The 25,469-nt window shown below is 46.9% G+C and overlaps 1 protein-coding gene across 1 annotated transcript in view; it reads right to left on the minus strand.

Moving 5' to 3' along the window:
* The window catches only part of DPYSL5 (dihydropyrimidinase like 5), a 91,295-nt gene extending 78,483 nt beyond the window's left edge, over window positions 1-12,812 (minus strand). Inside the window, exon 1 of the mRNA XM_045809236.2 lies at window positions 12,668-12,812. The gene's annotated coding sequence lies outside the window, so the exon portion shown is untranslated. The remainder of the gene's footprint in view (window positions 1-12,667) is intronic.
* Window positions 12,813-25,469: the final 12,657 nt, after the last annotated feature.

Genomic DNA, 25,469 nt, shown 5'->3' on the forward strand with positions numbered 1-25,469 from the left:
TCTGTCTTCACAGTCCTTACAGAGAAAACGTGCCCACAAGTAACCAAAATGTTAAGCAGAATGGAATGAATTCTATAGGATGATCAAGAAGGCTTCTTTACCTGTCATTTCTCTGCACTGAAATAGCTCATTGGAAGTTAAACTGCCCTGGAGGTTCCTCCTCTGTGAAATGATGAAATGCTGTCGAAGGTTCTTCTTAGCCCCCATGTCCTATGATGCCACCTGGCCCACTGTAGGTGTTCAATAGCACCTGTTCCATAAAGGAAAGGATGAAGGAATGAGCACTCGCACACATTATGGTGGGAGGTTCATGGGGCCCAGTTAGTGCTTCTCATCTTCTGTGTCCCAAGATTTACACCAAATTTTCCTGAATAAAAATGATGAAAAGGGGAAATATTAGAATGCTGTGTGTTAACTGCAGGAATGGGTCATCCTCACTTCCTGGTCCCAGCAGCTTTCTTTTTTGCATGGGTTACACATTCTATCTCTTCAGTGGCTCAAAAGCCCTACTCTGCATGTTTGTGTCTTATTTTGGGGGGTCCTCCACATGTGGGCCCATTTGAGAACAGAAGCCATGAGCATGGGGCCAAGAACTAAACCCTTCTCAAGTTTTTGTGAGTCCCTAACAGGGTAAGTCAGAGCCAGTGAAGGCTGCCAAATTATTGTTGTTATTGTTTGAACAGGTAAAAAATATATATGACAAACATTTAAGACCATATAAATAGTCCCCTCCCCTAGAGATCAGCACCATCATAGTTTCTTTGCATGGACAATCTATGCATATTTAAGCATCTATGTATCTATTTTGTATTGCACAAAGAGCAGCATGCATTAAATATTGCTCTGCCTGCCTTCTTTCCATTGTGATATAAATTGGAGGTTGTTGTATATCAGAACAGAAACATCTGCCTTGTTTTCTTTTCTTTTTTTTTTTTTTTAAAGATTTTATTTATTCAACAGAGACAGAGACAGCCAGCGAGAGAGGGAACACAAGCAGGGGGAGTGGGAGAGGAAGAAGCAGGCTCATAGCAGAAGAGCCTGATGTGGGGCTCGATCCCATCACGCCGGGATCACGCCCTGAGCCGAAGGCAGACGCTTAACCGCTGTGCCACCCAGGCGCCCCATGCCTTGTTTTCTTAATGGCTGTATAATATTTCTTTGCAAGGATGTATCAGAATGTATTTAACTAGCTCTCCAATGATGGGAATTTAGATTCGGTCTAATTTTTCGCTAGTATAAATAATGCCGCAATAATAACCCTTTGTATTTCTCATCGTGCACGTATGCATGCAGATCTTTAGGATAAATTCCTAGAAGTGGTCTTGCTGGGTGAAAGGGTGTGTGCCGTTTTCATTCTGATAGTGCCCAATTGCAGCCTGCAGGTTTCAGGGGTACGACATCGTGACACACTCCTGGCGGAGACACAGTATGGCTGTCACAGAACATCAAAGCTGTCGGTTAGCATCTATAGCACCTACTCTCCATTTCCTCACTGGACAGAGGGAACGAAACCATTTGGACTGAATTTCGTGTGTGGTCTCTATTACCTCTGCACCAATGATCATCTCGTCCAGCCCGTTCATTTGACAATCACAGAGCTTTGAGCATACTTTCACATACCTTTACGTATCTCCAAGTACCGAACTTATCACCTAGAGACTTCCATTAGCTCTGCTTACTGTGCTCGGCCCGCACGCACCCACCAGGCTCCACGCATGAATGCCGTTAGTCCTCTTCACAGACAAACATTCTTGTAAATCACGAGAAAATCGAGGCTTGGGGAGACTGACTCTTGCCAGAGGTCTCTCACCCCTAGAAAGTAGCAGAGTCGGGATTCAAACCCGTCTCTCTCCCATGGGCAAGCTGCTCCCCGGAAATTGCTCTGAGCCTCGCAGGCACTCAGGAAATAACGCGAGAAGAGGTTCCAGCTTATCGCAAATAACAGCTCCGCGCGAGTACTGTTACCGCGTGGTTAGTAAACCTCTCACCTGTCAGGCTTCTCCAACATTCATTTCCGGTTCCTGGCTATTTGCGTTCTACTCCCAAATATTTACGATTTAACCAAGTACGGAGTGCTCCCGATAACTTCATGATCCCTCCACTACGTGGAGACCATGTCCTGTCTTTCACGATGGCCAACTTTGGGTGCTCTTTGCTATTAAGAAACTGCACAGTTTTACAGAATTTATTGATGAAAATCGGCTTTACTCGGGGTCCTTTGCCCTCCAAATTATTACCACAGCCCTGTTTTTAATGACCGATCATCTCAAACCATTTTATGCCTACATTTACACAAATTCTTTGATGACCAACTTGCTAACTAAGACTGTTTAGAAAGCAATCAGGGGGGCGCCTGGGTGGCACAGTGGTTGAGCGTCTGCCTTCAGCTCAGGGCGTGATCCCGGCGTTATGGGATGAGCCCCACATCAGGCTCCCCCACTATGAGCCTGCTTCTTCCTCTCCCACTCCCCCTGCTTGTGTTCCCTCTCTCGGGGGCTCTTCCTATTTCTGTCAAATAAATAAATAAATAAAATCTTAAAAAAAAAAAAAAGCAATCAGGGAACTTTGTGAAGTTGGTCCTTAAATCAAGAAATTAACATACATTTGTGCATTTGTCTTTACGTACAAACTACCAGGTACTATGATTGAAATTGTATTTATGATTAAAAACGCACACCGAGAACTCTTTTTAAGGGAACCTCAATTCTCACAAACGTTATCAGCTGGGTGATAAAATCATGTATGTGATTTCACAAAGATGTGAACGGTATTTAAAATAATAGAAAAGAATTGGACATAATCTAAAAGTTCATCAATAAGTAAATGCTTAAATGGTATATGGGGTGCCTGGGTGGCTCAGTCGTTAAGCTTCTGCCTTCCACTCAGGTCTTGATCCCAGGGTCCTGCTCACTGGGGAGCCTGCTTCTCCCTCTCCCTCTGCCCCTCCCTCCACTTGTGCACGCGCACTCGTTCTCTCTCTGTCAAATAAATAAGATCTTTAAAAATATATCTAATAGTGTACCTTCTAATAGAATGGCAGGCAGCCATTTAAAAGTTTACGTTTCTAAATTAGGTAGAGACATAAAAAAAATTTTTTTTTAATGTCAAGTGAAAAAACAGAATACGAACCAGTATCCATGTTGTGGTTACAACTCAGTAAAAATTATGTGAGCATATGGAAAAGGTTTGACAGAACAAGCGATCATTACATTAGCTTTACTAGCAAAACGGTCTAGAGGTGTTTATAATTGGTTAAATATTAAAATATTATACATTTTATTTATTTATTTATTTTTATTTATTTTTAAGATTTTAGTTATTTATTTGAGAGAGCATGAGCGGAGGGAGAGGCAGAGTCTGGAGAGGTAGAAGCAGGCTCCCTGGTTCCCCATGTGGGGCTCGATTCCAAGACCCCAGGATCATGACCTGAGTGGAAAGCAGATGCTTAACCGACTGAGCCATCCAGGCTCCCCGGAATATTATACATTTTAAAGTACAAATTGAATCTTGTATTATATCTAAGTGCTTAAAGGACTCGGAGTCCAAGCAGTAAACCTAGGTTTTAAAGCCACGATAAATCTTGCCTCGCTCACTTGATTGTATGAGGACCGATACAAACATTGCCAGCCACGTGACAGGAAAAAAGTCTTTCTCAGGAACCTGGGCTCTGAATGGGTCCCTTAAGGAAAAACCTGCAGAATTAGGAATTCGTGACTGTCTTGTCGTGCTCCCTTGGTGGCCCGTGTTTCATTACCATCATCCCGTAATCACGCCTAAACTGCTGTCCATGATCTACACTGGCCATGTTTACCGCTGCCATCTCTCATAGAACAACAAAGACCAGCCATGGCGATGAGATGGGTCTGCCTTATAGCCACAATCTGAACGCTACTGCTCTATCTTTGTGCCTCATCTCTATTGGTTTTCAATAGTTGCAGAGGCTTTTTTCCATTATAATCCAGTTGTAAAAATCATGTCCATTTTAAATCTTTTTAGAAACCTGCAAAAAAAAAGGGGGGGTATACACTATAATTCTAATTCTCAAATAAGAAATCTGAACTCTGTGATTCCAAGCTGCCACCCTTTGAGGGATTTTTGTAAGCCACAGACGCGACACAATTCAAAATTGCTATTTGACCCAATACAAGAAACGCAAAATAGTTAAAAAAATCACTGGTTAATCTTGTTCAAGGCTGATAGGACATCTCTGGAATGATCCTTGGACCCATGCTACAATTATAATCTGATTCTCATCTTTTCCTTAAGGAACAGGAGTAAGGAAATTGCTGTAGCAAGACTAAGGCTGAACCACAACCATTAGTTTAAAAATGTTCATTTCAGCTACTGTGGAATCAGACACAGCTTCAAGTTCTATTTTTTTGCTGAAGAATAAGAATTGGAAACCAAACTCTGATCAAGCCACGACATGATGCCAGCTCTTGGGTTTCTAAAAATGGTTTAATCACAGCAGTGCATCCCTCAGAGTGTCTTTTAAAAAAAAATCTTTTAAAAAATGTTTTTAAATCACCATTAATCTTACTATTTGGCACAGTCTACTAAAAAATAACATATGCAAACCCTTGACCCAGCCATTCCACTCCTAAGGATATACCCAACAGAAACACACATATGTTCACGAATAAAACACGTACTAGAATAGTCACAACAGCGCTATTCAGGATAGCGCCAAGCTGTAAACTACCCAAATACCCATTAACAACATAATGGCTAAGTGAATATGGTACATTTATACCGTGGAACAATATACAGCAATGAAAATGAGCAAATGAAATCCAACGAGCATAACACTGAGCAAAAGAAGCCACTCACGAAAGAGTGTCCACTATAATGATTCCATTTGTGAAACTTTCAAAAGTAGGCAAGGCTTATCTATGCTGTAGGAGGTCATGGTGGTTAGTGACACTGGGGGAAGATCAGTGACTGGGAGGGGACTTAGGGGGGTGCTTTGGGAGGGTGCCTGGCTAGTTCGGTAGGTGGAGCATAAGACTCTTGATCTCAGGGTTGTGAATTTGAGCCCCATGTTGGGTGTAGAGATTACTTTAAAAGTGGGGAGGGGGAGGCTTTGGGGGTATTGGTAATCTATTTCTTGGTCTGGTGCTGATTACATGGATATGTTTAGTTTGCAAAAATTCATTAAGCTACACACATATGGTTTGTATATTTTCTGTATTTCTATTATATTTCACTAAAGAGTTTAAAAATATTTTAAAAATACACCCTCACCTACCTCACCCTCCAAAAGAATAATCCAAGTAATTTCATTAAAGTTGAGTTTCACATGTTTTGGAAACAGAGCTTAAAACACATTAAATAAAAAAAATCAGAGGCTGTGTTTGAATTTTATAACAGAATGAACCTATCAATCCACAAAGACAGAAATCTGGATGAAGTAGTAAAAATGAGAAAGGAGAGGGCTTCTCTGTCAATAGTGGGTCATGCTCTGCAGAGGGACAAAGGCAAGGACAGGACCAGACAAAAGCAGGGAGAATAAAGACCCAAAGCCTGAGAAATTAGAGTGAGCCCATGGTGGATTTGAAATCAACAAAGAGGCTGCCTGTCAGTGGACACGGGGGTGACACAAAGATGGTGTGGCTGAGGACTGGGCACTGCTGATGTGTGGAAGACACATTCACAGGGAGCTGAGACAGCGACAGACCCAAAAAACTTTGCTGAGCCGTGAAAATGCACAGGTGTTGGGGGTGGGGAGTGACACCACGCTCAATGCAAAAGGCAGCTACTCTTCTTTTTCCAAGAGAATCTAGTCATTCATAAAACCTCAACCACACTTGAGCCAAATGATTTTAAGTTTAAATGGGGAGTCAGGGGTCTCAATGACTGGAAAATATCATCAAAATCATTCAGCCATTCTTTCAATATTATTGAATGCTCACTCGGAGTGGTATTTCGTGCTGGAAGCTACATGGACCAAAAAGCAGGTCCAAATACTATTTGAAATAAGGCGAGGAGAATCATTTTGTAATGAATAGCCCATTGGAAAATTCTTTTATTTACTGTAAACTTTACACCCACCAGCTAAGGTTCTTAGCTTGGAGTAGTGTTCAAAAGCATAGACTCTGTGATGGTTGGTTTTTGACGTTAACTTGGCTAGGCTCTCGTACCTGGTTATTCAATCAGACTCTCACCTGTAGATGTTGCTGGGAAGGTATTTTGTAGATGTGGTTAACATCTATCATCAGTTGACTTTAAGTTAAAGAGATTTTCCTCATTAATATGGGTCGGTCTCATACAATCAGTTGAAAGGCCTTAAGAGAAAAACTGAGGTTTCCCTGAAGAAGAAGAAATTCTGCCTTAAGACCCTCAACATCAGGGCGCTGGGTGGCTCAGTCGGTGAAGCGCCTGACTCTTGATTTCAGCTCATGTCAGGAGCTTAGGATCGTGAGATCGAGCCCCAAGTCAGTCTCTGCACTGAGTGTGGAACCTACTTAAGATTCTTTCTCTCCCTCTACCCTCTCCTCCCCTCTCTCTCCCTCTCTCTCTCTCTAAAAAAAAAAAAAAAAAAAAGAGGCCTCAGCATCAGTTCCTGGCTGAGTTTCCAGCCTGTTGGCCTACTGTATACCTATCAGACTTGGCACATTCTATAATCGTGTAGGCCAATCCTTATTGGTTCTGTTTCTCTGGAGAACCCTGACTTACACAGACTCTAAGCAGACTCCTTGGGTTTGAAACTTGGCTCTGCCACTGCTCTAGCTGGGTCATTTCTGTACCTCTGTTATTTCAACTGTAAATGGGGGATAATAACAGTACTTAACTCATAGGAACTAGAACAACCCCTAGCACGGAGTAAATGCTTTGAAAGCGTTTGTTAAATAAGTCATTCTGTGGTGCTGAGTTTATTTCTTAGCTGAAAAATCCGAGATATTTTTATTCCCAACAAATTGCCATCAACCAAACATGACCGCTCTTTCCCACACGAAAACCATAACAACCTCGGGGGAGCAGCACCTTGCCGGTTACAGGTGTCAGATTATTCTTTTAGATGGTGTAGGAGCAGGTGAGATGCCAGGCCAGCTCCACACATGGTGATGATTTGGCAAAGCGGGAATCAGAGCACTTCTGGAACATTCTTAACTGCGAGTTCTCAGCTGCTGACAACAGCTGTGCTTAAAGAGGCTCAGACTCAGCACAGAGCTATTCCTACTATTTGCAAGGGTGGCAGTTCATAAGGGGGTCCTGATTATTCTTTCTGTTCCCACTGTGGATACCCCACAGCAGCCTGCCCTGGCCCCTTGCAACGAAAGATTAAATGGAGAAAAAAATTAACAAAAAAAGGGGAACCTGTCTGGCTCAGTCAGTAGAGCATTCGACTCTTGATCTCAGGGCTGTGAGTTGAGCCTCACGTTGGGCACAGAGATTACTTTTAAAAAATCAGAAAAAAAGATTAAATGGGGAATCTAAATGCTGTTTTGTGGGCATATTCTGGGGAAGATTGTGACGATGGTGATAACTAAGATTTGTTGAGCACTTACCAGGTGCCAGGCACTACTCTCAATGCTATATAAACAATAACTCAGATAATCCTCATTGTATAGATGAAGAAACTGAGTCCCCAAGAGAAAAGTAATTCGCCTAAGGATAGAGGGACAGAAAGTGCAGAGTGGGTATTTGGCCCCTGGTTTTCTGGCTCAGGCCCAGGCCGTCCCTCCTGTGCACGTTGCCTCTGAGTCTGGATTGTAAGAAGAGGGTCCAGGCAGGAGCACAGGAACAAGGGCCAAACTAGGCTGATTGATGGGAGGGTATAAGGGGGGCATCTGGGTGGCTCAGTTGGTTAAGTGTCTGACCTCTGTTCAGGTCATGATCTCAGGGTCCTGGGATCGAGCCTGGCTTCGGGGCTCCACGCTCAGTGGGGAGTCTGCTTGTCCCTCCCCCACCCCTGGCTCTCTCTCTCTCAAATAAGTAAATACAATCTTTCAAAAATGGGAGAGCATGAGGGCTCAGAGGATTCTACAGTTAAATTTATTTCTTTTAAGTTAAACAAGTTTCAAAGACTGAAATAGAAGAAATCATAAATATCCCTTCGTGAATTTCTCTTGTTAAAGTATATGTGTTTGCTTTATACAAAAATATCAAATTTCATTAAAGATTCATATAACAGCATTTGAACTTTTCTTTCATCTTCATAATAAAAAATTTAAGGCGGGTGGCTCAGTTGATTGAGTGACCAACTCTTGGTTTCGGCTCAGGTCGAATCTCAGCGAATCTCAGCGTTGTGAGATCTGCCTGGCCTGGGGCTCCCTGCTCAGTACAGAGTCTGCTTGAGATTCTCTTCCTCTGCCCCTCCCCCCACTCAAGCTCAAGCTCTCTCTGAAATTAATTAAATTAAAAAAAATTGAAGGTAAAGTGATTCTGAAATTATTTCTTTTATTCACTAACAGTGCAATAAAATCAAACACGTTTCTTGTTATTCTCATTCGATTTCACATTACGCCAACTTCTTCCTACAGGTTTTCACACTGACAAAGATTTTCTGGGGCGCCTGGGTGGCACAGCGGTTAAGCGTCTGCCTTCGGCTCAGGGCGTGATCCCGGCGTTATGGGATCGAGCCCCACATCAGGCTCCTCTGCTATGAGCCTGCTTCTTCCTCTCCCACTCCCCTTGCTTGTGTTCCCTCTCTCGCTGGCTATCTCTATCTCTGTCAAATAAATAAATAAAATCTTTAAAAAAAAAAAAAAGATTTTCTGTATTATTGTTCTCCTATAGGATCCTGTGAACTAAGTCTTACAAGACTTTTCTGAGATTCTGATAGCTCAGAAAACAAAAAAGAACAGGATCAGATTCTATCAGAATCTGATAGAATATTGTTTATTGTTTTCTAATAATACCGACTTCTCTGGTTCTGTATAATTATCTAAATCCTAGCTTACCCCAGAGAGGTGTCCAGTGGTGACGGCCTTTGGCCTCCAGTTCCCTGGAGCTAATGTAGGATCATGCTGAATCCTGGGTCAGAGGAGCTGTTATTAAGAAGGGAAAATTCCCAGATATCCATGGGAGAAGAGCAGAGAGAGGTGGGGGTATACCACAGACGGAGCCTATGCCAAGTCCCCAAGCTTAACTGTGGCCAATTCTGTACACTTGCCTTGCTGCATGGCTGTTCCCATAGGTGGAAACACCCAGTGCATTCAGCATATTGAAACTATCCCGGCTTACATCTCCATCTTGGAGAGGCTCTGCTGAAAACAGCCAGGTTTTCATGTCCTATGACATCTTTTTTTTTTTAAGATGTTATTTGTTTATTTATTTTAGAGAGAGAGAGAGAGAGAGCACGCACACACAGGCAGGGAGATGGAGCAGAGCGGGAGGAGGAGGGCGGGGAAAAGAATCTCAAGTTGAGCATGGAGCCCAACGCTGGGCCCAATCCCATGACCCACTGGAGATCACGACCTGAGCAAAACCAGAAGCTGGATACTCAACCAACTGAGCCACCGAGGCGCCCCCAAGAGCATCTTGTGTATATACTGCCTAGCTGAGGTCCCCAAGGTCAGGGGGATGGGAGATAACAATGGCACCCCAGAATTCTGGGATCACCTGCCTCTCCCTTCTGGGCTCTGTCTCCCAGACATTTTCATAGGAGGTAGGAGGGGGATGTTTCTTTCTTTCCAATTTCCCTGTAGAAATGGGCTGGTCATACTGGCATTCCTCATCTACGGACTCCCCGGGAGGAAAATATTGGGTTGGATGTTCACACAGTGCTTGACAGGATTATACCCTTAAACAAATCCATCAAATTCTTTCAAAAAGAATAAACCAACAAAACATTCCTTCCTGAAACTTTTCCCCTTGGGTAATGACATAAAAATATTTCCTATTGGAGCTTTTTCATGAGAAAAAACCTTCATGTCAGATTTTAGGTTTTCTAATATTGAGATTCCTGGTTTGTACCTACTCCAGAGATAGACAGGTCTAGTCTATTAACTTAGCTTGAAACAGCCAATGAACAACATTCCAGCTAAGCCTCTCAGACCAGGTTTGTAAATTCTGAGAGGCACCGCCTCAAAACACCATCCTTGAAAACCAGCAAGATATAGTCTACTTGCTTTCCTGTGGCCACTCGGTACAGCCCAGAGAGGAGGCCTTCAGGTTAGCAACTATCAAACGTTCTGGGCAAGAGCCAACAGTGACATCACAGCTTTATGCATCGCCCTTATGCATCAACCTGGTTAATGGGTTTCAAGGCTAGACAGAGCCAAAGGCTCATCATTAAACTGAATGGCAAATATAAGTTACAATGATTAGTCCTGTGATGCTCTGTCTTATACATGCTTCCTTCACTCTTGGAATGAAAATGCTTCTGCCTTGCCCTCCCTCCCCACCTTTTTGTTACATGAGCGGAAATTTAAAAGTATAAACCTTACGCTAAAGAGTCACGTTTAATATAAGCTAAACAATGATCAAAGAAAACCTCTAAATCAGAATTTTAGGATTGGGCAAGCCTTTCACATGTCAAGATGCTGCAGGCTGCCATGAAAGATGCTTACACAGCCAGCAAGACTATGAGTGCACGGAAAGCTCTGCTGAATCCCTGTTTTGTGCTTCCATTTCTGTTCATCTGCTTTCCCATGGGCAAGCAGCCACCTCCTATCACAGAACCATCTCCGTCTTAGGTCAGCAGACAATATGGGCAAAATCTGCAAAGGATGGACACTCTGGCTTGGGTGTGGTCACTGGCAATGGGAAGCTTTAGTGTCTCCACCCCAGGCAGGCTCTAAAAACCAGGAGCCGCACCCTTGGCGGGTAATCTCCAAAACCACTTCTCTGGATTTTAGCACACAATCGGCACCAACCCTGACTGCTCCCTCTCTGAACACACAGCAGACCTTAGACGTGGCCAGCCTCAGCAGACAAAGCCCACGGTTCAGGAGCTCACCCTGTACCGAGCCAACCTCCAGGTCACCGCAGGGCCACCACTCCACGCCTGGGCTGCTGGTCAACAGCAAGGGGCAGGCGGCGGCGCCGAGGCCAGCAGGCACCAAAACCTGTGGTGGCGGCTTTCTGCCCGCCCCCCCCCTTCTGGGGGGACGTGAGACTCACACCAGGGAATTAACAGCGGGGCTTGATGCCCCAACACAAACCCCAAAAAACGAGAGCATGCCCTGAGATTTCTACGGGAGCATTTTCGGCACCAGAAAACTGCACACTCGAGTTCTGGGGGGGCCCTCGTTCGGGGTCGGGTGGATTCCAGTGCCGGCTATTGTTCTCCCGGTCTCTCGGCGGGAGACGTCCCCCGTCTCGCCTCCCAGCCAGCATCTGCCACTGGACCAAGCCTTTCAGCTCCGAGAAGAAAGGGGTGTGCCTGAGGCGCTGCGGATTATCGCAAAAACCTGCAGGGTCCCTACGGGCTGTGTCAGGCCGGGAGACAAAGCTCCTGGTGGGGACAGCTCAGCCCAGTCTCCCGGGTCTGTCCCCGGTACAAGGGCCACGCCCAGCTGGCCACCTGGACCGCCAGGCTCCACATCGCGAGCCGAGGGTCTTCAGGCTCGAGACCCGCGTCCCAGCCGCCCACCCCTCCGTTCGCCGGAGACCTTCCTCCCCTGGGAGACCTCCCTCCCCAGAGAGACCCTCCCCCCGGCCGGCGCGGGTCTCCTCCTCCCAGGCGTCTACCCTCCTCAAACCCGGGCGGTCTCCACCCTCCAGCATCTCTCCTCCCATCCTCATTCTTCATCAGCCCCGACTCGCCCCGCCTCGCGCCACCTGCACAGCACTCCTTCCCTCCCTCCTCAGACCCGCCCCCCGCCCCCTCTCTTTCCTCTTCAAACCCTGGTCTCCACTTCCCCCTCCACCCAGACCCAGTCCACCTGTCCCCACCCAGCTTCCCCATCTCCCCATCTTTACTCAGACGGAGGCCTCCGCGTCCGCCTTTCCCCATCTCAGCTTCTCTCTGGCTCAGGCTCTTGCCCCTCCCCAGGCCTGGGGCGTCGATGTCTGTCGCCCGCCAAGATCGATGCTGCGGGGAAAGCTCCCTCACTGGGCTCCAGAGAAGGGACCCAGCTCGGCGTTCGCTCTGGGCCGGGCAGCCACAGGCGGCCTTTGTGGTTCAGGCAGGTGCCTCGGAGACGGCAGGCGAATCGTCCTTAGGCGACCGCTGCGTTAGCCAGACGGGTGGAACGGGCCGTCGGGTCCGGTCCAGGCTGAGCAAATCCCAACCCGCAGGCGAGACAGACGCAGGGTGTCGTACGGGTGGTAGCAGGGGGCCAGAGGCAGCGACGATCTAGGGACTCGGGCATGACGGGCCCGTAGCCAGGGAAGCCCCCGCCCAGTCTTCCAGCCATTCACTGCACCTCGACGAGCGAGGTTAGGCGCCTACTGTGTGCCAAGAGTGAAACCCCTTCGACCAAGCCGTCTCCTCACCCCAGTTCTTTGCAATCCCTCGGGCACACATGAAACGCCTACTATGAGCAAGGCACTGCACGGCGCTCTGTGGGCGTACAAAGAGCGCCGGATTCGGGCCCCAGTTTAGCCCCGTCGGCCGCCCCAATCCCAAACCACACCTCCCGCCGCGTCCCCTGCGGCCGGGCCCCTGGGCGCACCCCTGTCCCTGCCCTTTTGTGCGCCTCCCAGAGAAACAGAGGCCGTGAGAAGGATGTCCCAGCCCGGGAAGAATAAGTCCACCGCCCGCCCCGCCATCACGCACTCCTCCGGGATGCTGCGGCTGCGAGGATCCGTCGGTCGGTCCGTCTCTCCTCTGTCTCGCCGCGGCGCGGGAGCTGCGGGTGCTCGGGGCGGCGGCGGCTGCACGCGCGCTCGCTCGATCGCCGCCTTAGCGCGCGGGGCGCTGGAGTCGGAAGCCGGGAGCTGGGGAGGGGACGTGGGTGGGGGCTGGAGGCGGCCTCGGCCAATCACCGACCCGACACCTCCTCCCCAGTGCTCCCCACCTCGCGCTAGCAGGTTAGGGGGAGGCGGGGACAGGCGGCGCCCCGCATCTTCGCCGCCGCGCGCGGCCGCCGCCGTGGGACTACAACTCCCAACAGGCCCTGCTGCAGGGCCGGGGTCCGAGAGGGGAAGGACAGTGAGGCCCGAGAACCCGCCGACACCCCTGGCGCCCTTCTCCGCGTTCCTTTGGGTTTCCATGGTGACTCACGACACTTCACAAAGCCCCAGCGCTGGGACGCGCTGATGCACGAGTCCCCTGGGAGGGCTACGGGGCGGGTCCCGAGGACACACCACCTCCCCTCCCCCTGCAGGACCCTACCCGAGGGGCTGAAACAATGCCCCGGCCACCTCACACGGCTGCTGCCGGGCCTGCCCTTTGCCGCCTGGCTCCCTCCAAGACCCAGTACGACGCCTTCGAAGTGGGCGCTCGGCGGGTCCGCAGGATGGAGAGGGCGGGGTGGTCGTTATAGCAAAATGTTCTGACGTACAGTACATAGTGGATGGCCGCCCAGGGCCAAGTAAGTTCGCCTCTGTCCCCTCTGGGGGCTCGAACCCCGAGTTCATTCTCTGGGCTGCTCTGAGCTAGAGCTTCTCCATCCCGAGCTCTCAGGTCCAGCTGCCTGTCCTATTTCCGACACCACCTTTCAGGACATGGTGAAGTTCCTGGAAATGTTCTATAACTCCATTTACACTCATCTTTTTATCCTCACGTTTTAAACACATAATTTAACTAAATCAACAAATCTAAAAAAGGAGAGGGTGGATCCTCAGGCCTTTGTACCACGTACCTAAATCCCTCTCAAGCCTTTACTGTAATCTTTTATTTTATGTAGTGGTAATTACAGCTCAGATAGGGTTTAGTAATTTGCCGCTTTTCACTTAATGTCACTTCAAAGGCGTTCCTATTGATCAAAATGCATCATTGAGTCCTCACCTCCAGCCCCATCCCAGAGTCCCCTCCGGAAACGCCAGTGGGTTACTGCAGAAACCCCTCTCTTCCCAGCTGGAGAGAAGGGGTGAAGGAGAGGAAGTTCCCAGCTGCCCGCACTGCACAGCCACCACAGAGAGGTAGTTCACACCTCTCTTCAAGTTATTTTCAACCAAAATGGCGCTTCACTACTCCCCCGGGTACCCCCCTCCTCCTCTCAGCAAAACCTACTTTGGCGGCAGGCCCTCAGAGCCTGCCAAAGTGAGGTGTCCATGGACCACTTTCACTGCCATCCTTTGCAGTGGGCTCAGGGTCGGGAGCGGGCCAGGCTGGCAGTTGGGGAATGCACTGCTAGATACCCACATGGGGTTCTGCTTCTCCAGGAAGGAAGGTTTACTATTCTGGCCCCTGCCCCACATATCCTGAGTTTATGCAAGGGACCCCCAAATGAGCCCAGGGCTTACACCAAAGCATCTCCAGGGAGCCCAGGGTGTGACTGTGAAAACTTGGGGTAGGGGGAGTAGCTTGTCCTCCCACTGCTCCAGCTTGGGGCACTGCCCTAGGGATTCACAGGCTGGCCAGGCTCTGCAGAGACCCAGGGATTTCGGCAAAATGGATTGAGCCTCAGGTCGGTGGAGTGAATCCCCCTGCAGGCTGGCAATAACTGGATCCCTGGCCAGGACCTTCCTTAAAGCGGCCCTTTTTGCCTAAGGGAGAGGGAGTCCTCTAGTGGAGGAAACATTTTCTGCAGCCTGCAGACTTCAAATTTGGACTCCGCTTTCCTGGGTCTACTTCCCTTGGTAAGAGAAGGAGCAGCCTTGAGGTCATCTGTCTACCTGGGACATTGAGGAAAGTCGCACCCAAACCTGAGGCTGCAAATGTCCCCAGTACTTGATTTTAGCTTTATTCATTTACTTTATTCATTGACTTTCAATCTAGGTTGAAATATCTCTCCTGGGAAGTAGAAAGGACATAGGGCATGGAGTTATACATCCCCAGGTTGGAATCATTGCTCGTTTTTCTGGATAATTGACCTTGGGAAAATTACTTGTGCCATCTGAGCCTTAGCTCCCTACAGAACACGAGGATCGTAATACATTTTCAAAAACTTTGCTGTGATGATTACATAAGGAAATACCCATAAACGGCATAGCACGCTGTCTGGCATATAGCACGCACTCAGCAAATGAAGCTGTGGTGGTTCATTTATTCGAGAACAGACGGTTATGGAACGGTGTGAGGGATATAAGAATACGACATTGCTGGGATACCTAGGTGGCTCAGTCAGTTAAGTGTCCAAATCTTGATTTTGGCTCAGGTCATGGTCTCAGGGTGGTGAGATGAAGCCCAACCTCTGACTCTGCACAGAGCATGGAGCCTGCTTCAGATTCTCCCTCTCCTTCTACTTCCCCCCCATCCCACCTCCCGCTCCTGTGTGCGTGAGCTCTCTCTCTCAAAAAAAAAAAAAAAAGGAAAAAAATGACATTCTCATTATGACAGCTACAAAAAGCAGTATGTTGTGACCTTTATTATAAAGCTCATATGACCAGCTTAGATGAAGTACAATACGGATTCAGATGAGAGAGAAATCAGTTCTGAACAGATCATGATGGAACAGAGGAGTTTGATTTGGATTTCACCTGGATATTGATTTGCTGGATGATTCTAAGCAGAGGTGTGAGATTCCAGGATGAAGGAGTAGAAGTTTGTGGGAGAGAAGCTGGGAAGTGTTTGGAAGGCAGCAGAGGAACCCATCATGACTTGAAAGTCCAGTCCATGAATGGGGGTGGTGCGGAGAGAAAGAGGACGGTAGATAGGCTTATGGTGTTGGGGCCAGATTTCTTGAAGCTGAGGGTTACTGGCTTTTATCAGTAAATGTGTTTGAAGTTCCAAATCGCCTTAACAACAAGGTTCTGAATAATGGGCAAGTGAAGGGTTATCATAAGGGGGAAGGGGCATAGGACCAGTAGGTGTTTCGGGAACACACTGGATCTTTACAATGCCACATGACAGATACCATTGCTCATTTCTTATAGACAGAGGGGGTCCAGATTTAGAGAGGGCAAGTGACTTGCCCAGAAAGTCACCCTGCTACAGTGGCATTACCAGGGCTCCAAACCACATTGCCCGATACAGAGCAGAGCCCTTCCTGCCCCAGCATGTCCTATCCTACGAGTCTCCAGTGCAGGGACTGTGGTGCCCATGAATGACTCTCAAGGAGTCATGTCCCTTCCTCTGCAGTTTCAACCTGTTACTCCTCGAGGTGTCCACCGAGAAATGGTGTTCTCCAACATTCCCAAGCAGGTTTGTATTAGATTTCTTCCCCAGCCTTCTCTTTTTGCCCTCCCCCACCCCTCATAAGTCAATGACAACCCTCGCATGGAGAACACGTTGTGAAGTCTACTTAGCCATTAAAACAATTGTGAGCCAGCAGTCAAACTTCTATATGAGGTCAGTGCCACGGGGCAGGAACCAAAAAGGAGTCAGGAAGATGGGCAAATGGACATTGAGAGGAAGACAAGAGAAGAAGCCTGTAGAAAATTTAAAGGCATAGAGCTAGGGGCATCTGGCTGGCTTAGCCTGTACAGTGTGCGACTCTTGATCTCAGGGTTGTGGGTTTGAGCCCCATGTTGGACCTAAAGATCACTTAAAAATAAAATCTTAAAAAAATAATTTAAAAAATAAAGGCATAGGGCTAAACAGATACACAAACAAGGGCAGTGGGGAATGAGACTAACAGAGTTTCAGATTCCAGAGCTGTGGCCACCCAGCCCAACACTGAGACACAGGGGAGGGGACCCTGGGGTCGCTGTGCTTGAGCTGAAAACATCAAAGTAAATTCCAGTGGCTTATCACTGCTCTTGAAATGCTGATGAGCTCTCCAAAAATTTAAATCATTCTTTTTGGCCTAGGAAACTTTTTTTTCTGCTTTTATTTTTAAATTTCAAAGTTTAATTTTAAAATAAAAGTGTGTCTTGTCTTGGAACTAGAATAGCCACAAGCCAACATAAAGAAAGAATCTCTGGGTGATTCCAGCAACCCTAGCGGAAATCTACAATGTGAAATTTGCATTTATTTCACACCCACATACAGAGTTTTCAAGCCCAAAGGAAACTATGAACTTCATGGTCTCACAATGCCAACATTATACAGATAAGGATAAGCAGGTTTTTGTTTCAAGCCATATTCTCCCTTAACAAATCACCTTCAGCTGGGCATTAGCAAGAATAATAGTGACAACAAGAAACAACTTAAATATATGGAACAACCTTCAGAGAACAAAACAGTTACTCTAAGAGGCAGATCTTTAATCATCTTTTTGTTCCCCACCTGTCACGCTCCACAGCACAATGCTTTATTAAACCCCTGATGAGTGCCGAAGAGCTGAGAATATTGGAAAGAATCCCCTCACCCTGCCACCAAATTGGATTTTCATTTATAAAATGAGTCCAAAGAAATACAACACTAAAAAAGACCAATCACTGCCTTTACCTGATTTTTTTCTGTTCAGCTAATTTTTTCCTCTTAAGTTGTATTACTCAGAACTTATCTCAATAAGAATTAAAGTGAGTATTTATTGAGCATTTCTTGCATACTTTAGGTACATGATTCATTTAATCCCTGCAGCAGACCTGTGAGAAAGTTATCACGATCCCCACTTTATGAAAGAGGGAAGCAGGATCTCAAAGGCAAGTAACTTGTCCAAGGTCACAGCTCCAAGGTGCAGAGCCCAGATCAAAACCCAGATCTGACTCCAGGATCCGTATTTGTTTGTTTGTTTGTTCGTTTTAAAGATTTTATTTATTTATTTTACAGAGAGAGCACAAGCAGCGGGGGAGTGGCAGGCAGAGGGAGAGGGAGAAGCAGACTCCCCACTGAGGAGGGAGCCCAACGTGGGACTCGATCCCAGGATCCTGAGATCATGACCTGAGTCGAAGGCAGATGCTTGACCAACTGAGCCACCCAGGTGTTCCCGTACTTGTTCATTTAAACCACACTGCCTGTTACTGAACATTATTCTATTTACATTTTTGCCCTTTTCTCAAATCTATAGTGGTTTTGGGGGATTCACAGTGTAATTTTCAGAGTGGCGACCATCCCGTCCAGCTTGGTGGTTCTGTTGACTTTAGTTTGTTTGCCTCCTTACCTTCCAAATGAAAAACCCCACGTGGGTGTGCTGTGAGGGACCCAGAGAGCGATGAGTCCTGCTGTTCACAGTTACGGTGTCTCAGAGCACTTGGAATTGTCCCACGTGTTTACATAAGCTGTTTTGTTTTTTCTTTTTTTTTTTTTCTTTTTGTATTTAGTTTGAGAAATTGCTATTGGCATATTTTCAAGCACACTGATTTTTCCTCAGCTGTCTTAGGTCTGCTGATGAGCCCATCAAAATATTCTTCACTTCTGTTACACTGTTTCTTCCTAGTACTTCTTTTTTTTTTTTTTTAAAGATTTTTATTTATTTATGTGACAGACAGCCAGCGAGAGAACACAGCAGGGGAATGGGAGGGGAAGAAGCAGGCTCCCAGCGGAGGAGCCTGATGTGGGACTCGATCCCGGAACGCCGGGATCACGCTGTGAGCCGAAGTTGGACGCTTAACGACTGTGCTACCCAAGCACCCCCCCCCAGTACTTCTTTTTGACTCAGAGTTTCCATCTCCCTGCTTGCGTTCCCCATCTGTTCCTGCATGTTGTCTATTTTGTCCATTAGAGTCTTAACAATCATTGTGATTTTAAATTCCCTATAGTATCATTCCACACCTGTCATACCTGAGTGTAGTTCTGATGCTTGCTTTGTCTCCTCAGACAATATTCTTTCGTGCTTTTTAAAAAAATTTCCCAACGTGGGGCTCAAACTCACGACCCCGAGATCAAGAGTCACATGCTCTGCAAACTGAGCCAGCCAGGTGCCCCTCTTTTGTGCTTTTTTAACATGCATTGTAAATTTTTGTTGAAAGCTAGACATGATGAATTGAGTAAGAGAAACTGAGGTAGGTAGGTTTTAGTGTAAAGCTTTGTGCTCATCTGGGCAGGAGCTGGGCTATATTTAATAATTGCTACGGCTGTGAGTGTCATAGGCTTGTTTCCTCTAATTTCCTTGTTTTTTCTTCCTCTGTTATCTTTGGGTTTCCCTAAGAACTCCTTCTTAAATAGTCTCTGTGATTTGCAGCTTTCCCAGTTATAACCCACTGTTATTATCCTGGAGTGTTGATATAGTGGAAAGGTGTTGGAAAGTGAAGTGTTCTATAATCTTATGGTTAAATCTCTCTCTCTCTTTTTTTTAGCATTCCGCATGTCCCTGGGCTGTGACCTTCAGAAGCATTTCTTAGCCTTTTTTCTCCCTTCTCTTACATGAGACAGGGAGGTTAGACAGTGTCAGAACTGGCTAATTGCTCTTCCTTCAGATAAGAGAAGGCTCTGGTAAGGTTCCCCCTGGAGGGCCCTTATTATGGAGAACCCTCTGGACTTATTTCAAAGTGGTTACCATGCCAGAACCATAAGGGGGATTTTCTCTAGTTTTTACCTTGAGAAACTGGTGGGGTTCCTGGAGATAAAACCCCTGAAAGGGTGAGGGCCCTTCTAAGACTGGGCTCTGCTATAGGCTGAATGTTTGTACTAAATTCATATTTCGAAATCCTAATGCCCAATGTGATGGTGTTTGGTGGTGTGGCCTTTGGGAGGTGATTACGTCATAAGGTCAGAGCCTTCATGAATGAGATTAGTGCCTTATAAAAGAGGCCCAGGAGAGCAAGACAAAGGTGGTCCATCCTCCGGCACCCATCATAGCCTAGAATGCGATGGGGAAGAGGAGTGGGGGAGGGCAGACCTCCCTCCCACAGAGCTTTTATGGCAGGTGGTGATCATAGCTATTTCGTTCGAGGGACACCTTGGGTCACTTTGACACCAGGAGCCTCTGACATTTCCTGCACATGGGATACTACCCAGGAGTCAGGGTGGGGGGATTTTCTTGATAATGGACCGTCTCTACTTTTCTGGGAGCATGGAAGCTGCTTCTTCAGTCTCCAAGGACTCTCTCTCAGGGTGGTCTTTGAACCCACTGGAAACAATTTGGATTGTAAGATTTAAGGAAAAAGAAACTAATCTTCTGTAACACTGCATGGCCTCGGTGCTCCTTAGGAGACAAGGAAAAATGGCCCATTAACGGGACATTAAGCTTCAATACGGTCTATCCGTTAGATCTCTACTGCAAGAAACAGACAAATGGACAGAGGTACCCTATGTTCAGGCTTTCTTGGCTCTAGATCAGGACCCCAACCTAAGGGCCTCTTGCAGAATGTGTTTGGCTACTAATTGGACCAACAAACCCCCACCTGATACATTGGATGACAATTCTTTAAACAGGCCTCCTCCTAATAAATCTAAGCTGTCCGAGGAAGCACGGGCCTCTCCCAATGATGAGGACATTGATTCTGTCACTTCTCCTCCTTACAAGCCTGAAGGCCCTTCTCTACCCAGCCCAGCCGAGCACACTAGGAGCGGGCCTCCTTATCTCCCTGGAGCTCCCCCTAAATCAGGATTATATCCTCTTAGGGAGGTTGCTAATGGAGAAATGGGCTCTATTTGAGTCCATACCCCGTTCTCCATGGCAGACTTGGGTCCATAAAACAATAAGTAGGACGATAGTCTGAAAACCCTTCCCAATTTATTAAGTATTTTCAACAAATATCCATTATGTTTGATTCGACCTGACAAGATCATATATATATATATATATCATACTGCTTCACTGCTGAACCTCTGAGGGGGAAAAACAAAACAAAACAAAATGCATCTGGGTAGGCGCCCGGGAGTTTGCTGGTGAACCAGCAACAAGGACAGAGAACATGATCCGGGGGCGTGCTGCTGTCTCACGTACTGAGCCACGTTGGCCCCATCAGGAGGATAGTCAGGGAAGAGAGGACCGAGGTCATAGGATCACCTGCCTGAAAGAAGGAGTGACAAAAGGCTTCACTAAACATTTAAATTTTAACAGAATTCAGGAAGTCGCTCAAAGAGCTGATGAAAACCCTGCTCTATTTCAGGGTCGCTTAGCGGAAGCAATCTGCAAGCATGCAAACCTGAACCCAAGGACACCTGAGGGAATAACTACTTTAATTTAATTTAATTTTTTTGAAGATTTTTATTTATTTATTTGACACAGAGAGAGAGAGAGAGAGTACAAGCAGGGGGAGCTGCAGGCAGAGGGAGGGGGAGAAGCAGGCTCTCCATGGAGCAGGGAACCGGATGCGGGGCTTGATCCCAGGACTCTGGGATCATGACCTGAGCTGAAGGCAGAGGCTTAACCATCTGAGCCACCCAGGCGCCCCTGAGGGAATACCTATTTTATTTATTTATTTTTTAAATTTATTATTATTTTTAAAGATTTTATTTATTTATTTGACAGACAGCCAGCGAGAGAGAGAACACAAGCAGGGGGAGTGGGAGAGAGAGAAGCAGGCTCCCAGTGGAGCCTGATGTGGGGCTCGATCCCAGGACTCCAGGATCACGCCCCGAGCCGAAGGCAGACGCTTAATGACTGAGCCATCCAGGCGCCGGGAATAACTATTTTAAACAGGCATTTTACAAATCAATGGGTGCCTGACATCTACCGGAAGTTAACTAAAATGGCTTTAGGCCCTCAAATGTCCACTCGGGACCTCTTGGAGGTGGCCACAGGAGTTTTTAATAATAGGGACATGATATTAAAACAGGAAAAGGACCAGAGGCCTAAATTAGAGGGTGAGATACAGGCTGGAATATTGGCTGCCTCTATCTCGAACTCCGAACGACACCTGACTAACCAGGGTCAAGGCAAGGGCTGATTCCCGGAGAAAGGTCAGGTCAGATGCCACGCTTCCAGTGCGGCCAGACTGGACATTGTGAGAAAGGGACAGGTGGGGCTAGATAAGGAAACATAGGTAAGGGGGCTATGCAATCAAGCCCATAGAAATCCCGAAAATGTGGAGGTGTAAGGAAACCAGAGACAAGGGAACACTCCAGACCACCCTGTCCCAGGTGTCTGGGAGGGGGGAAGTCTTATTTATGACAGTCTCCTGTGGTCAACAGAAAATAACCAGACCCCAAAAGAAGTAAGCCATTAAAGATGTTGTCACTAGTCCTTAATCAATGGGGCCGTCAGGAGAGAGGTAAAAAAGATGTAAGTTCCCTGCTTAGCTTTCTATAAAACACCAACCCTAAAAGTGCTCAGTGGCCAGGCTGTCGGGGACTCCTCTCTCTCCTGAGAGCTTTTCTTTCTGTATACCCTTGCCTAATAAAAACCCTATCGCTTTACTCACTCTCCTTCGTCCACGAGATTCATTCTTTGACTCCATGAGACAAGAACCTAGCTCTCCTGCTTCAATTGGAGTAGTAAATGTCCCAAGAAGGGCTGTCCCCCTGGGCCGTGTCCTGCTTGTAAAAAAGAAGGACATTGGAAGAGACACTGTTCTCGTCTCGAGAGAGAGAGGAGGTCAGGCCCTCGTGTCTCTGCCGGACAGGAAGCGGAACTGGAGGGTCTGGCATGACAGGACCCTGAGGCTGGTTGGTCCAGCTCCTTTGACATCAAGATGACTGAGCCCCAGGTTACCCTGGATGTGGGAGGTGAGTTTATCAATTTTCTTATTGATACAGCAGTCACTTAGTCTGCCCTTGTTCAGCACTCTGGCCCTACTTGTCTTTCTAGCCATAGAATCGTTGGTATAGAAAGGGAGACTAAAACATGCCATCAGACCATGCCCCTAATTTGTAAATACAAAAGCCATTTTGGTTACTCATGTTTTTCTGGGCCTTTTGTCTTGTCCCATCCCCACTCCATTACTTGGGTGAGGCTTGATGTATAAACTAGGAAGCAGCTTTGCTCTTAGGAAAGAAGAGGACGGCGTGTTCTCTTTAATACTTGGAGAACAAAGCCCTTATCCTGATATCCTTTTTGATCTTTGGAAGGAAGTTAACTCACAGGTCTGGGATTGTGATGTCCCAGGACCAGCTCTTAAAGCACAACCAAGTTAAAGTGACCTTAAAAGACCAACTGCTATACGTTATAGAACACGGTATGCCTCGAAGCCTCAGGAAAAGGCTGGGTTACAACCGCTCATGGGTAAGTTTCTCAAACATGATATTTTAAAACCATGTCAATCTCTTTATGACACTCCAATTTTACCAGTAAAAAAGCCAAATGGAGACTATTAAATGGCACAAGATCTAAGGGCCATAAACGAAGCAGTCATACCCATTCATCCCACAGTGCCAAGTCCATATACTATGCTCACCCCAGTCCCTGGGGATGCCCACTGGTTTCAGGTACTTGATTGGGACGCCTGGATGGCTCAGTTGGTACTCGATTTAAAAGACACCTTCTTTTGCATCCCTCTAAGTGGGAAAACGCAGCCACTCTTTGCCTTTGAATGGGCCTCCCCTTCAAGCCTGCTCCATGAGCTTGGACAGTCTTGCCACAGGGATTGAGACAGTCTTCACTTCCTCCGGGCTGCACTTAGCAAAGACCTCCGTGATATCACGTTGCCTCAAGGGACTATAATTCAATATGTGGGTGATATTTTAATCTGTAGTCCTATAAGGGAAATTTGATAAAAATTCTATAACCTTACTTAATTTCTTGGCAGACAGAGGGTATCATGTCTCCCCTAAAAAGGCACAAATATCTAAGCAGAAAGTACAATATTTGGGATATGAGCTAACACCACGTCACCGCACTCTATCTACTGATACAGAAAAAATGCCATATTAGATCTTGAGCCCCCAACTACTAAGAAACAACTCCGAATTTTCCTAGGCATGGTAGGCTTTGGATGGCACCCCTGGATTTGGGCTCATAGGCAAGCCATTGTATGATTCAATTAAAGGTCTTGACAAAGAGCCTTTACTCTGGACTAAAGCCCAGCAGACAGCCTTCAGAATGTTAAAAACTAGACTCCTATCAGCCCCAGCCTTGGCTCTACCAAATTTAGAGAAATCTTTCACTTTATATATGCAGAGAAATAGGGCCAAGCTTTGGGAGTGCTCACCCAAAAATTGGGAAATGAAACAAGACCAGTGGGCTATTTTTCTAAGCCACTTGACAATGTAGCACAAGGGTGGCTGGCTCACCTCTGAGCAGGGGCTGTGATTGCCCTCCTGGTAGAGGAAGCCTCAAAACTTACTATGGGGCGGTCCCTAACTGTGATGACCTCACACCAGGTCCAAAGTGTTTTAGAAACTAAAGGCCACCAATGGATGATGGGGGAGGGACGACTTACTAAATACCAGGCTATGCTTTTAGACACACCTGAAGTGGTCCTTAAGACCCATCAGACTTAGGGGCGCCTGGGTGGCTCAGTCGGTTAAACGTCTACGTTTGGCTCAGGTCAAGATCCCAGGGTCCTGGCATCAAGCCCCACCTCGGCTCCCTGCTCAGCAGGGAGTCTGCTTCTCCCTCTCCCTCTGCACCTCCCCCCCGCTTGTGGTCTCTCTTTCTCCCAAATAAATACAATCTTAAAAAAAAAAAAAAGACCTGTCCTTATGCCTGGACCCGACCATTGTGGTTCTATAGAACATAACTGTTCAGAGGTTATTGATCTTGTTTATCCTAGCCAATCAGACTTAAAAGACTCTCCTATTGATGATGCAGAGGGCAGCTGGTTTATTGGCAGCAGTAGTTTCATGGGAAAGGGGGCTAAGAAAAGCTGGGTGTATAATCGTCGGTCTAACTCAGACCATTGAAGCCAAAGCTCGCGCAGCGGATACATGTGCCCCATGGCAGAGTCCATAGCGCTCGCTCGTGCTTTACCATTGGCAAAGGGCCTCAGAACCCACATCTATACTGACTCTAAATGCCTTCCCAGTCCTGCAGGCGCACGGGGCAATGTGGACAGAGAGGGGGCCAGAATCAAGTCACAACTTTCCCATTAAATATGGACCTGAAATCACAGATCTCTTTGAGGCTGTGCGTGAGCCCGAAGAGGTGGCTGTAATTAATCTCAGGAGACGTCAGAAGGATGGGGCTGTGGAATCTAAAGGGAATAACACAGCAGAGCATGCAGCCAAGCAGGCTGCTCAAAGCCTGTAAATACCGAGTCTCATGCCTGTCCTGACACCAATAAAAGATATGTCCCCCGACTATTCAGATCAAGAAACCTGAGTAGCCCAGGAACGGGGATTTTCAAAAAATGCACAGGACTGGTTTATAAATGATAGAGGAAAAGGCTTTATACCCAAAAGCAGCCAATGGAAAGTAATGCAGGGTATACATCAGACTACTCATTTGGGTAAAGAGGCCCTGGAACAAATGGTTAAAAACACCTTTGACGGGATTCACTGAATTAGAAACGAAAGGTTACCATTAAATGGTCTGTCAGTCCTGTGCTATCTGCGTACCAGCAAATCCAGATGGTGCTATGTGCACCCCTTCCCTCATTTTTAAGGTCAGACCAAAGGTGGGGGACATATCCTGGGGAGGACTGGCAATTAGGTTTTACAAAAACGCCATCACGTAGAGGATATAAATACTGCTTTAGGAAGACACCTTTACTGGGTGGATAGAGGCCTTCCCTTGTAGAACAGAAAAGGCCACTGAGGTAACAAAAACTTTGCTATGGGAAATTGTCCTTGGATTTGGACTCCCTTGGTCCCTACAAAGTGACAA

This window comes from Ursus americanus, chromosome 7, assembly GCF_024610735.1.
Source record: "Ursus americanus isolate L20-20 chromosome 7, mUrsAme1.1.p, whole genome shotgun sequence".
NCBI lineage: Eukaryota > Metazoa > Chordata > Mammalia > Carnivora > Ursidae > Ursus > Ursus americanus.